Raw genomic sequence first — 15,493 nt, forward strand, 5'->3', positions numbered from 1 at the left:
ACAATAATTTAGGAAATGTTGTGAAGGTATTCTGTGGGATAGGATTAAAATCTATAATCAGTTTTCTTTAAGTAAGGCAGATTATTCTAGATAATCTGGGTAAATCTGATTCAATCAGATAGAAAGTCTTTTTTTTGTTTGTTTTAATTCTTTGTGTGTGTGTTTTGGGTTTCATCAGGCCCAGCCTGTTCTTCCTGAGGGCCTGCTGGAGGGGTTTCAGACTTGCCCAGGCAGCCAGCCCCCCAGCACAGAAGCCAATCTCTGGCCATAAATCAATCTCTCTCCCTCTCTCTCTTTTTCTCGTGTGTGTGTGTGTGTGTGTGTGTGTGTGTGTGTGTGTGTGTCTTACTTGTTCTATTTCTATGGTAGAACCCGGACTCATAAACACAGCAATAAGCAATTCCAAAATCTTAGTGACTGAAAACCACAAGGTTTGTTTTTTTGCTCACACCACATCTTCATCCCCAGTCAGCAAGGACGCTCCACTCACTGTGACCACTCAGGGATCCACACTGACAGAACCAATGTCACTGGTCACCATGACAGACGGAAGGGAGCTCGCTGGAGGGTCTTATACCCATCGTTACACTCGAGGGAAGAAGTAGCACATGGCACTTCCGCTCACAATAAACTGGCCAGAACTAGTCACGTGATTTCACCCAGACTAATGCTAAGAAATTCATTCCTACTGGCATTTCTGGAATGGTGGAGAATCCAGAATATTTAGGCAATAGTGTTAATGACTAACAGAGTTGATTAGAAAATGCATGCGCCTGAAACAAATATAATACTGTATGTCAATACTAATTGAAAAAATAAAAACAAAATTTTAAGGAAATTTAAACTTGTCAGTGAGCTTCTCATTTAGAGTTGATTACAAGTTCATGAAGATGAAAGTGAGGAATGTTTAAGAATGATAAAGAATCTAAGAATTCTCAGACCAGAATGACTCTCTGAGGCAGAAAGGTGAATGGAATGAAAACACAATACCCTAAACTTTGGTGTCAGTAACCATTAAGAAAAAAAGCCACACTTGAATTTTACTCAGATGTCAACCAGCTGACTTAATGCTTTGGCTAGGGAAAAATATCCACAAATGTAAGTAGTTCGGGTAGCTTTCTTTTATGTGGTCCTGGGTTTTAGAGTTCCATTAGGTGAACTTCACTGCCTGCCAACACCTAAAATAGCAGATGAAGCCCTGGCTGGTGTGTCTCAGTGGACTGAGTGCCAACCTACAAACCAAAGGGTCGCCGGTTCCATTCCCAGTCAGGACACATGCCTGGGTTGCAGGCCAGGTCCCCCGGAGGCAGCGCAAAAGAGGCAACCACACATTGATGTTTCTCTTCCTCCCTTCCCCTCTCTTAAAATAAAGTAAAAAATCTTGGAAAAAAATAAAATAATGAATCAATATTTAAAAAAATAAAATAACAGATAAATAACAGTATAACTAAAAAGAAGAGTGTTCTCAGCTGCGCTTTGGGAGTCTGTCAATTCTCCCAATGTGAGGAGCCTCAGTTTGTCTTTGACTTCCATGAACTCACCTCTTGATGTCTGCATGGTATTTCCCTTCACTGCTCGCTCATCTTTGACTCATTGTCTTCATGAAATAAAACTATCCATTTTAAAGTATGTGTTTCCCTCCTCTTTTAAACAAATAATATATTCCCTCACAGTGACTGTGGGCTGGACCTAGTGACTTCTAACATATACAACATGGGAAATAGATATAAAACTAATAGAAATAAAAATATAAAACTTCTGTGAAAAGGTTACAACATACTGCAACCTCCATATTGCTGGCAGATTCTCTGTATTGCTTTCTTAGCTCATGCATTTTTGTTGTTGTTTGTTTCTTAAAGAGAGGGAGAGAGAGAGAGAGAGAGAGAGAGAGATGGAGAGGAACACTGATTTGTTGTTCTACTTATTTATGCATTCATTGATTGATTCTCATATGTGCCCTGACCGGGGATTGAACCCACAACCTTGGTGTACTGGCATGACGCTCTAACCAACTGAGCCACCTGGCCAGGGCTAGGCTCACGCATTTTTAATAAAGCCAGCTGCTATGTTGGAAAGGTCTACCTGGCAAGTAGTTGAGGACAGCTCCTTCAAACCACAGCCAACAGGGAACTGAGACCTTCAGTCCAGTAGTGGTGAGGACTGGAACCCCACCAGCAACCACACAAGAGAGCAGATCCTCCCTGACTCTAGCCTGGGAGAGACCTCAGGCCTAAACCTGGACAGAAGCTGCACAAGAGACCGTGAAACAGAGGGTGCAGCTGGGCCCAGATGCCTGACCTACAAGAACCATCACATAGTAAGTTTGCATTGTTTTAAGCCATTACAGTTTGAGGTGATCTCTTACACAACAAAAGATAAATAATGTGATACACAATTGAAATAATAAGTCGTCATCTTCTGCCCTTGCCCAACACCCACCATCTTTTTTTTTTAAGAATCATAGTTTCAACGTTAAAGGCCCAGTGAATCTTGAACTGTTTATTCTTTTGCCTCACAACAGTTATTATAACATAACTGAAGCATTTTTTCCTTTGCTTTTCATGAGCTTCTGAAAGGCCTGTGTTGACTATTTACTGAGTCCATTGGGATCCCAGAGAATGATGAATCGTAGTCTTATCCATAAACACTAAGGTAAGGGCTTCAGCCTGGAAAAATATTTAACACCTTAAATCTGCAGAGTGCACGGGTGATGAAGATGCAAGTAATGAAATAGGAGCCCCAATGTGCCAAGGTTGTGGGTTCAATCCCTGGTTAGGGCACACTCAAGGAGCAACCAATGAATGCAGAAATAAGTGGAACAACAAATTGATGTTCCTCTCTCTCTCTCTCTCTCTCTCACCCACCCCACATCCTCTCTATCTCTCAAATCAATAAATAAAATTTTTATTTTATTTTATTTTATTTATTTATTTTTAGAAAGGGGAAGGAAGGGAGGAAGAGAGGGGGAGAAACATTAGTGTGTAGTTGCCTCTCGTGCACCCCCTACTGGGGACCTGGCCCACAACCCAGGCATGTGCTCCAACAGGGAACTTAACTGGCAACTTTTCGGTCCACAGGCCAGAGACTCAGTCTACCAAGCCACATGATCCAGGGCTCAATAAATAAAAATTTTTTTAAAAAGAAATAGAAGCATTTTGCAAAAGACAATGGGTGAGGAGGAGCCTAAGCACTGCAGGAGAGGGCGTGAAACAAATTGTTGCTGTGGGGCGACCAAGCCTAATCTGAGGTCACATTCCCTCCATTTTGTTGTAAGCTAGGTTTAAACCCATCTATGTTCGTCTTCAAATAAAAATAGGCACGAAGTCTGGACTTCTCTCTTTACCCTTTTTCAATATTTAACACAAAGACTTAAATCTAAAAATCAGCATATAAAATAGACAGTGGGTTTGGAATATTATTTTCACCTAGTGAATATCCCCTCTTGCCTGATGCTTTTAAGTAGCTGAAGTAGGCAGTTGCACAGTGGCAGTTACATGGATGCAATTTAAATATTGACTTTCCCTGGCTGGTGTGGCTCAGTGGATTGAGCACCAGCCTGTGAACCAAAGGGTTGCTGGTTCGATTCCCAGTCAGGGCACAAGCCTGGGTTGCAGGTAAGGTCCCCAGTAGGGGGCGCATGAGAGGCAACCCCACATTGATATTTCCCTCTCTTTCTCCCTCCCTTCCCCTCTGTCTAAAAATAAATAAAATCATTTAAATAAATAAATAAACAGGCTTGAATTGATATTATTAAAAACAAGCAAAGAGCAGAGAAAGCCTCCATGATTCCAGCAGGTAGATCTTGAGCATCAGCATCTGGTTCCTCGGACATTTACAGGACTGGAGCTTTCGGGGATACTATAGACCCAGACTTCAGAGGGATCAGTAATGAGGTCGCAATATCACCTTCCTTCCTGTCCATCCTGGGTAGAAGGGAGCCTGTGGTTCCCCTCCCCCCAGCAGCCTGCCAGCTGGAAGCATGAACCTGCCCCCAGTGGGCATGGTGGGCCATGGTTCCAGGGAGATATCAGTCTGGTAGGTCCCTGAGTCCCCAGCGCTCAGCACACAGGTAGCCTGTAGTAGAGAGATAATAAGCAGTTTTGAACAAATTTTTTATATTTCAATTACAGCAGACATACAATATTATATGAGCTCCAGGTGTGCAACATAGTGATTACATGTTTATATAACTTACAAAGCGATTATCCCTGTAAGTCCAGTACCCATCTGACACCGTACATACCATTACAATATTATTGACTATATTCCCTGTGCTGTGTTTTACATCCCTGTGACTGTTTTTACAACTGTCAGTTTGTAGATCTTAATCCCTTTCCCTTTTTACATCCAGCCTCCAAATCATCTCCCACCTGGCAGCCTTCACAATGTTTCTGTTATGTTTGTTCATTTATTTTGTTTTTAGATTCCACATTTAAGTGAAATCCTATGGTATTTGTCTTTCTCTGCCTGCCTTATTCCACTGAGCATAATACCCTGTAGGTCCATCCCTGCTGTCATAAATGACAAGGTTTCATTCATTTCATGACTGAGTAATATTCCATTGTATATATGTGTTGTATCTTCTTTATCCCTTTATCTCTTGATGAACACTGGGTTATTTCCATATCTTGACTGTTGTAAATAATGCTGCAGTGAACATAGGGGCACACATGTCTTTCAACTGAGCATTTTGGATTTCTTCGGACAAATACCCGGAAGTGGAATTGAATAAGCAGTTGTTGAGTGAATGAGTGAGCTGACGAATGTGGTGGCCTTGCTTTCAAGGCCATTTTTTGGGGGGTGCAAATTAAAGGCACATGCCTCTCTATGTGAACTGTATGTTAATGAAGCTGCCTTTTAGGCTGTGATGCATTTGGGGCTGATCCATCCGTATGCACAGGAGAGAGCCTTTCAGGAGCCTGCACATTCCTGACCAGCTAAGGTTTAAAAACTGCACAGCAAGGTGCTAGGCAGCCTTGTTGAGGATCAGGAGCAGCTGTTCCTAGTGAAATCTCCAGGCGAGATGCAGGTGGTTTTCTCAACAGTGTGTGGTATCTCCTGGTCCTGCTAGCTGGACCTCAGTGGATGTAGTTGGCATCACTTGGATTTGGGGACTAGAAAGACGAGCTGGTTGCTCTCGCTGGGCTATCACCAAGGCTCAGTGACTCAACTCTAGCCCATTCCCCAAAGTCAGTTTGGTGAGACAGACACACAATAGGAGTCAGGGGGTAGCACTATTAATAACCCTGGGTAGGATGGGAGGAGGGGCGGGGTTGGCAGTAGAGAGACAGTTCAGGGAGGAAGGAAAAGATAGCATGTAAGTGGACCCCTGCAAGATGTCGGCAAATGAAATGAAGAAGAAGTTCTTTGACTCGGAAGACATTGAATGACTGATGTCACTGAGATGAGGACGAACTACTGGGCATGTAAGGACCTGTCATGTGGGGGATGGTTGGAGGCAATGGGCGGAGTTCATTTAGAGGGGCCTGATGGCTGTCTTCAATGTTTACCAATCTTTTAGGGAAAAGGAAATCAGCCTCAATACATTGGCAACTAGGATCAATGGTGAGGAGCTACAGAGAGACAGATCTTAGCCGAATAGAAGCAAGTGCTTTCCAACAGTAGAATTGCCCAAGGAAATTCAGAATTTACAATTTACAAGGGAGGGTCCTCAGAGATTTTTAGACGTAGGCTGGGCACTAATGTGGCAGGGAACTGATGGAGACATCGTCATAAGGAGACCCTTGTTACTCAATGTGTGGGGTGCAGAAGTGGGACCTGCTAGAAATGCAGACTCTTGGGACCCATCCCAGGCCACTGAGTCAGAGCCTGTGTGTGAACAGTGATCCCAGGGGATCTGGGCACAGGTTACAGTGTGAGAAACGCTGCTGTGGAGGAATGGCCTTCAAAGCTCCAAAGCCTAGATTTTGCATGTGGTAGAAAATGAAATGGGAGAAGGAGACTGTACTTAAGTCAGAACGATCTTGAATTCAGCACTAATGAGGAGTAAGGACTTTTCTAAGTATCCAGAGAGCGAAGTTTGAACTTCTGTTTGTGACAAGGGAACGTGCCGTGATCAAATTCTAAATTATTTTCCAGCCATGTGGATAGTGGGAGCATGTCATTAACAAAAGAATTATTTGCATTTTTACAAACGGTTTCCAAGACTTTATCTCCCAGGTAACCTGCTTGTGATTGTCTGGAAAGCCAGACAGCAGGAAGCTCTGTTTCTCAAGGAAACTGGTATTGACTCCCTAGCTCAACATCCAAGGTCTATCCACTGATAGTTTTCATTATCCATCGCTGACAAGCTCATTCATATCTGGGAGAACCCACATTGGATGGTCGACATTGTGTAGCTCTGAAAGTTGGGATTAGGAAACTATTTTCTTCTTGTACACCTGTGTTATTTGGCTTATTATAACAAGTATGTACGATGACCCGTCCCCATGACAACCATAAGAACTCAAAAACAAAAGCTTCAACCCTATAAAGTGGCGATTAGAAAGAAGGAAGCACCCATTATGCTCTTGCTGCTTTTTGCTTAACGTTCTCCATCCCCAGCAACTGAAATAATGATGAGCTTTTCTGCTGGATGGTTTTTATCTCCACTGTTACTCTCTACTGGTGGGTAACAGCTATCTACTTATAACGGAGTGACTACAAGACAAATGAGGGAAGGGAGCCTGGTTGTCAAACATGACAAATTCCTCCAAGAAATGCCTTTTTCTGGCCATCACCTACACTGATTTGCTATAGGCACGCATGTAGAAAAAGGCACATCTGCTTTGTTATCATTTTCCCAGAGGGTTTAGTCTCCTAAGGGTGATGACACCCAGTATTAGGGAAAGAAGCTTAAAAATATCATCGCCTCACATTTTACATCTTGCAAATGTATTTTCATATATTATACTTCAATTGCCCACACACGAATCTATGATACATACTATTTTAAAATTGTTTTAATCTATGATACATACTTAAATACAGATCTTATAATTAGCATTATCATGAAAGAGTTGTAGACAAAGGGATCTCAGAGTGGTTCATTCAGAAAAAGAATGGGAGGACATTTTTATACCCCTATATGATCTTGAGTAAATCATATTTATAATATTCATTGGTACAGCAATAGAAGAATGATCCTGTAATTTATTTCTCTACAAAATAGTCCTCTAATATGAAGTTTAAGAGTGACTGCTATTGTCTATGAAGCAAGTATGTATGCCAGACAATGCATGTGCATCATTGTTCATTGTCACCTGCAAAGTGGGCTTTAGTAGCCCCACGGTAGAGATAAGAAAGGGTCGGAGTGATTAACACTGTGCCCAGGGTGACTATTTTCAAGGCTGGATTCAAACCCAGCTTTAACTCCCAAGCCCGCGTTTTGTCCCAGGAGACACAGTTTCTCACCATGAATCCCCTGCTGCTGCGAAAATGTGGCCTTGCAGGAGGAAACATCTGTCCCCAGCGCTGTCACATCTCCACTCAGGCTTCACCCCCACCCTCCATTGTCTGCCCCTGCAGCCTTTGAACAGACCGTCAGCTCTCTTTTTCCTGCCAAGTCACAAAGAGCTGGTATGAAAGCCGTTTTTTCCAAACCACAAAACAGGTTCCCAAAGTGGAATTCAAACTGAGTCTTGAGGTGATACTACACCGATTTTTTTTTCTCCTCCTAATAACCTTTCATCCTACCTATTTGCTAAATTCTTGGCTGCATCAATATTCATTATGTTATTTAGAGAGAGAGATATTAGAGAACAAACAATTTATGATGTCTTCCCTGATCGCTAACAAAGATAGATGAGGGGGAGGCCAGGGCATTAGGCTGGCAGACATCCATTTCAACACACTTGGCTCCTGTCCTCAGAGCCTCTGCCCTGTAGATGGAAAAGAATTCTATAGACTCCTGGACCGCACCCCAGGAGGGCGTCATTGGCAAAGGAACCCAGGGCTTAGCGAAACGCAGATCCCGGACTCCCCAATACTGACCACCGCTGCCTTTCAATACCCATCGTTTAGGAAAAGGGGCAGTGAGGAAAAGACCCTCCTACCTACTCCCCTCTAAACCACCCCTAAAAACATACAGCAGAAGCTGCGGGATTCGGAAGCTTTTTGGTGGATTATAGGTAGAACCTTTAGAAAAGGAAAAATGTCAAAACAAACAGCTCCGGGAGCCAAGCATTATTATCAGTCCACTATGGAAAGGAAGTCAGGCATCGCACTGCGATTATAATAAAAGACCCGTTAGATCGTTAGATCGTTGCAATGGAGCGACGGTTTGGGGAAAGAGCTGTAATTGGGAAATGGGAGCCCTGCGACCAGACAGGTGTCGCTTTACAGTGGAAAGAGGAGGGGCCCTTGGAGCCCAGGATGCTCCTCGGAAGCTGGCCTTGGCCCCGGCTGCCAATGCACAAGGCAATTACTTTTTTAAAAAAAAAGAAAACTTTTTTTTTAAAGACTTCATTTATTTAGTTTTAGAGAGAGGAAGGGAGAAACATCAATGTATGTTTACCTCTTCTGCGCCCTTTACTGGGGACCTGGCCCACAACCCAGGCATGTGCCCTGACTGGGAATCGAACCTGTGACCCTTTGGCTTGCAGGCAGGTGCTCAATCCACTGAGCCACACCGGCCAGGGCCAGCTACATCTTTTTGAACCCCACTTCCTTCTTCATTTGTGGCGAGGGACTAATGCCTGCAGTGCCTCAGCATGGACTTCTTCTGAAAATCAAATGAGAAAATGCATCTGAAAACCCTACGCAAAGGTTATTTATTATTAAATTGAAAAAAGGCAGCCAGTTTCATAGAGGGCCCAGGAGGGCAGAGGAGCCGCCTCCTCCAGACAGATGGTGCACGTGACTTTCACTTTCTTTTTTTAAATCCTCACCTGGGGATATTTTTACTGATTTTTTTTTAGAGGGAGAGGAAGGGAGAGAGAGAAACATCAGTTGCCTCCCATAGGCGCCCAGACAAGGGCATCGAACCTGCCACCTTTTGGTGTGCGGGGTCGGGGGGATGGAGGGCGGGGGCGACGCTCCCAACACCTGAGCAGCCCGGGTAGATTTTCCCTTTTGATCAGGCTTTTAGGTGGGTGTGACCAGAGCGCACATTGATGCTCAATCAACAAGGGCGGTTTAGTCTTTTCCAAAATTATGCATCTGATGTTCTGATGTTTTGGAACAATATAACATTAATGAGTGAGTGAGAAGGATGGGACACTTGGGTGGAGAGAGGTAGAGAGAGAAAGAGAGAGGTGTGAGGAAGGGAGTGAAATGTAGTCGTGAGAAGCACAAAAAAATTATTTGGTCTTTCCACTAAACTTGGCCAGTAGAGACGTGGAGTTAAATATAATTTGGTTTAGATAAATTGAAAACATACAACACATCCTGTACTTTATGTGTTGCTTGTCACAATTCTTAATTGTCGCATACCTTTGGAAATGTATAATTGGTACAAATAAAGCTTAACATTTGGTTATTTAAAAAAAATTATGCATCTGAATTTTTTTTTAAGTATTATAACAGCAATAAAAACCAGAATTTCTCTTAGGGAGGAATTTTTGTTTAGGAAAGTAACTTCATCAGCAGCCTGGAGGTAAAATGTGTCCCCCCGGCCCCCCCCCCGCTTCCTCCCCCCCCCAAACATCAGTAGGAGTTACAGCAACGGAAGAGAGCGCTAACCCCGCCCCGCCCACCCCCGGCCCCCGCGCGCGGGGCGCGAGCGGGATTCGCCCGGAGAAGGAGCTCTGCGTGGAGGGAAAGGCGGAGCCCCGACCGCGCGGAGACCGGCAGGGGCCGCCACAGCAAGAACGACGGAAGGGTTCTGAAGAGGACGAGCTGGCAGGGCCGTTTCAGTGGCTTGTGTCGCTCTGACTCTCTGCTGCCCCCAGTTTTCAGTAAATCATCTACATTCATAAATGAATGTGCGGAGACCGTCTCATTTGGGAAAAGCTGGAGCCTGAAGCCAGAGGTGGACGAGAGTCGGGGGCCCCGTGGGAATTCGCAGGACGGGGGACGAGCACCGGCGGGGCTGTACCAACCGCGCCAAAGCGACCCCGCAGCCCCTCTCCCACGCTCCCCTCTCCGGGTGCTCCCTCGGGAATCCTCTTTAAATTTATTCTGTGATTATAGCTGACGTGCAATATTATATTAGTTTCAGGTGTACAACATAGTGATTAGACGTGTGTATACCTTATAAAGTCGTCACGCAGTAAGTCGAGTCCCCACCTAGCACCACAGGTAATTATTACAATAATAGCGACTATGTGCCCTAGGCTGCCCTTGTCATTCCCACGATTATTCTTATAACCGCCAATTTGTACTTCTTAATCACTTCACCTTGTTGGCCCATCCCCCCGGCCCTGTTCCATCTGGCGACCATCAGTGTGTTCTCTCTATCTATTAGTTTGTTTCTGGTTTGTTCGGGGTGGGTTGGGTTTCGTTTTCAATTTCTCATGATAAGTGAAATCGTATTGTAATTAGCTTTCTCTTTCTGACTCGCTTCACTTGGCATAAAGGAAGACTTTGATATACAGGGGACAAAATCAAGAAAAATATCATCAGAGCCAAAAAAGAGAGAGAGAGAGGGAGAGAGAGAGAGAAAGAAAAAAAATGGACCCAAACCAAGATTTAGCGCAAAGCAGCTGCATGAGGTTTGCAGCAGCGTTGTGTCCTCAGCAGGTTGCTGTTGTCCCCAGTGACGGGTCCAACCTTCCCGACCCTCCTGAAACTAATCCCACGTCTTCATCTCGCCCTGGAGGAGGCCCGCCCGTGCCCGGGACTCGGTCCACTCCGGCCTCCACGTGCGCCTCACAGGGCGTCTGCCTCTCCCTCCCGGCCAGCTCCTCCCGGGCGTGGAGACGGCAGGCAGGTTCATCCCGCCTCCCCGCACCGCCTTCCCTCCAGCTGCGGCTCGCGCCCGGCACAGCCCAGCCAAGTTCCTGAACGCGCGCTTCCCCGCCTTCCACGTGCTTCGCAGCGCACGGCCCAACCTCAGCCAGTCCCTGGCGTCCCGGACGCGGTCATCATCACACACCTCCTTTAAAGGCTTTATCTTAAAGGACTGATGGCCTTTGACAAAATCCACTGCTCTCTCACTTGAAACATGCATTCTCTTGGTTTTCCTTGCTTTGCGCCACACTACAAGCTGCTGGGTTTCTTCCCAAGTCTGTGGCTACCCCGCCTCGGGCTCCTCTGCAAGGTGAACGAACTCCAGGTCCCTAAGACTCGCCTCTCAGGGCTCTTCGGGGGCTCTCTCCTCTCTACTCCTCTCCTCGGCTCTCTTCGCCTTACCCGCTCACTCCAGGCAGTTTCACACACTCCCCTGACTTCAACAATCTTTCCAGATCTTCGTATTCTATTTCCTATTGAACATTAATGCTTGGATGTCGCGCCTTCCTTTCCAACCTCCCAAAATAAGTCCCCTCCCATCAGAATGTTTTTCCACTCTCCCTCCCCGTCTCCCCCTGTTGTGGAAACTAGAAGTCCTCAACTCTTCCTCAACTCCTTAGCCTTTCTCCTCCCGCCCCCAAACTTGCAGTCAATCACCAAGCCTCACTGATTCAACCTCCTCTGTATCTCTCTCATCTGCTCCATTTTCTCCTTCCCTCCGTCCACACCCATAGTTCATGCCTCCATCACTCCTCACCAAGGTCATTCCAGCAACTTAACTCTCCTCTTGCCCCTTGTCTTGAGCCACCAGATTAGGGATTAATTCTTCATACTGCAGCCAGAACGATCTTTCTAAAACAAAACTCTGTTATTCCTCCGTTTAAGCCTTGATGGCACCTCAGGCTGCTCTGGGAATAAATGTTAGACTAGGTAAATGCTCCGAAGGCCATTTCAGATCTGGCCTCTACAACATCGCCCATCTCTTCTCACCCCACCCCAGTCTCCTCCCGTAAAATCTGTCTTATTCCTCCTCATCTCCCCGTGACCAGGTTAGGGTCTGCCATGGACTGGGTGTGAATTATGTAAATAATGCTGCAATGAATATGGGAATGCAGATATGTTAGATTGCTTTTTATTTCCTTCATATATATACCCAGCCAGAACTTCCTCTAAGGGGATTGGTGGATCATATGATAGTTCTATTTTTAAATTTTTTTAGAAACTCCATACTGTAATTCTGGGTAAACACAGGTAGAGGGGAGAAGTCCATAAAGACCTGGCAGATGAGATCAGAGCAGCAAGAGGAAGCAAGTGAGGGTGGGGGGAGAGCTCAGCAGGTGTCCCGGCATGCCGGGCCAGCCAGGAGGGATCTAGGATGTTGGTCATTCCAAAAACAATGCGGATCCACTGAAGTGCTTGAGCTCGAAGTTGGCATCATTAGACTTCCTTAACACACTGTTAATCTCAGATGAGTCCCCTACTTTCCTCCACTTAAGTTATCTGATATCGTATTTAGAAGTGCAGATTAATATTAACCAGGCACAAAAGTAAAGGCAAATAGTCTGGGAAGAGGCTAGATGGTGCATCAGAGAGCCCGGGCTTAAGCCTGTTAACAGCAACTACGACACTAACGTTACAAAACAAACACAGCTGGGGAAACTTAAGCTCCTTATTAACTGAGAGAGCGTGGGTGTTCCGAGGCAGATGGGTGATGCATAGTCATCATCAGACCAAATTCCAAAGTCAACTACAAGTTATTTGTGCAACACCCCCCAGATGTCCTCTCCTCCTATGTAAGTGAGAAATTAAAAGCCGAAACTTATACCAAGAAAGCCTGGTCAATAAATACGTTGTTTTAAATGGCTGAGATTAGAGGCTACAGCAACATGAGGTTTACTTTCATACTACAATCTAAATGAAATTTGGAGTAACAGGTTCGGCATTTTCTGTTGACTGTTAAGTGTGGTGTGACATCTAGTGGCTGAAGTTACCAATTTCCATTTCTTGCTTCTTGGAATGATTTAGACATACTAGTGATAAAATGTATACTGAAGCCAATAAACATTGAGCAACTACTGCATGTAAAATATGAATCTAAGGCATGAACAGGGATGCAAAGATAAAGATAGGCTACCTCTCCTCTCCTTGGACTTTGCAGACTCGGTTAAAAAGGGGGGAGAAAAAACAAGTCTCTAGATATCTAAACACTGGATTCCTGGAGCTGAGTCACTATCCCACCTTCAAGAAGGTGTTTGGCAGTCAGACGGAAATGAGGAAGACCTGGGCTGGAGACGCATTGCTTGGACCCATCAGTGAACAGGTGACTGCTGAGGCTAGAATGTGGGTGATTAGCAGCGACACAGCACTACACTGGTACAAAGTAGTCGCTCAATAAATATTTACAACTATAAAGGAGTAGTTAACAAAAAATGCCAAATGCAAAAAGAAAAGGCCAGGGTCAAATGCTCTTATAGCAAGAGGAGGATGCAGACAGTTCCAGCTACTATTGAATGAAAGTTCTTGGGTTTGATTAAATCACAAAGTGTTCAATCATAGATACAAACACCCATCTTGTTATGGCTGCAATGTAAGCTTTGGGTGTTTCTAACATGACTATAAATCAGGTACCTCTGGGGAAATGACTCATCTGCTACGCGGATCAACTGAGATAACATGTGTGAAAGAGATTTTAACCCATAAAATATTACACTTGCAAAGTGTGTCTGCATTTCGTGAGGTCAGGAGGCAAACTGTACGAAGGAAATGCTTAAACGCCTCAAATCCTAGTTGCGGGCAATGACGCTGTGCAGAAAGATCCTCAAGGTCAGTTTACCAAAAGGATCAATTTACCAAAAACATCTTTAACTGTTGTTTTTCCTCCTGAATTTTTATTCTATTTTGTAAATTTAGTATTTCAGATGGAAATTTTTTACTTTGCCATCAATTCTTTAAGTTAATTTCTGATTTGCCAATATTTGGGCAGATTTGGGGTTTTAGTCATTAAACTTTTGAGTTCTTCTTACAATTTCATGTTTATACCTACTGTTTTCCAAATTTGGGTTACCACTCATTAAGTTTATGATAATTCTTCTCATTCTGCTTCTTTGCATGCTTTTTAAATAGTTTAATTTATTAATTTTAGGGAGGGAGAGGAAGGAGAAGAGAGACAGAGAGAAACATCACTTTGTTGCTCCACTTATTCATTCATTCATTGGTTGCTTCCTCTCTATACCCTGACCTGGTATCAAACCCGCAACCTTGGTGAATCGGGATGAGGCTCTAACCAACTGTGCTACCAGGCCAGGGCTGAATACTTTTTTAAATATATATTTTAAAATTTTATTTATTAGGGTAATATTTGGTAGTAAGATTATGTAGGTTTCAAGTGTATAATTCTGTACTATATCATCTGTTTTATATAGGGTGGTGCAAAAGTAGGTTTACAGTTGTCAGTATGTGAAACAGTTTATTTTTGTATTATTGTTTATTAATTATTATATTACTTTCCATATGAACAACTGTAAACCTGCTTTTCCCCCACCCTGTATTGCATGCTTACCGCTCAGCCATTCTTTGAACACTTTTACCAATTCATTAAAATCTTTGTACAAACTGACCAGGCCAGAGTATTTCACATACTTCTTGTTCAAAATCAGATTTTAGGAATTTATAAACAGGGATAGAGTTTTGGCAACTTCTGATTTTTTTATGATTTTAAATGTAACTTTAACTTAATTGAAATTTAAGTTCAATTCAATTTTTATTTTTATTAAGAGTGGAAAGTTGACGTTTTTCTTTATTTTAATTGTTGACACCGTGGCAGATGTCCCCTCCCGCCCCCCCTCCCCGCCCCGTGCCCTCCTTCTCCCAGCCCTCGCCCCCCTCCCCGCTGGCCGTCACCACGCTGTCGTCTGTGTCCACGGGTTATACATGCATGTTCCTTGGCTAATCCCTCCACCTTCTTTAAAATTTAATTTTAAATTCTCATTTCTTTAAGATGCTTTAGAAGGAAGATATGAAGGTTGACTCATTTAAAATAAAGCTACTTAAAAAATGATTAAAATATATTTAAATATTTTATTTGGATAATATGTTTTAAATTTTCACTTGAATATATTATTAATTGAAAAGTATTTTATAGTATATAACCAGCAACATTGAAAGAAAAACAAACCCGTCAGTAACCAGAGGGGTGGGGATGGGGGGGTAACGAGGAAAAGAAGCGGAAGGGTCAAGGAGCATGTATAACGGGCCGCGGACAAAGCCCAAGTGGGGAAGGAGTGGGGGCGGGAGGAGGGGGTGGGTGCGGCAGGGGAAAGTGGTGGAAAGAAAATGGTGACAACTGTACTTGAACAATAAAAATATAAATTTTAAAAAAGTATTTTATTTTCAACTTAGTCCTTCTGGAAATTTAAAGTGAGCAAGTCTAACATTCCTTTTGAGAAAATGGCAAAATAATATAAAAAATGTTTGAGTTCTGAAAAAAAATAGAAATAACATTTTAAAAATTTCAAATGAAGTGAGAAATGTCTGCAACTAAAATTATCACATGGACTGCCAAATTTTATGTTGGAAAATGTCCTGGGAATGTTTAATATCATAC

This window comes from Pteronotus mesoamericanus, unplaced genomic scaffold (genome assembly GCF_021234165.1).
Source record: "Pteronotus mesoamericanus isolate MK-2021 breed Mesoamerican mustached bat unplaced genomic scaffold, CSHL_Meso_final contig_347, whole genome shotgun sequence".
Lineage (NCBI taxonomy): Eukaryota > Metazoa > Chordata > Mammalia > Chiroptera > Mormoopidae > Pteronotus > Pteronotus mesoamericanus.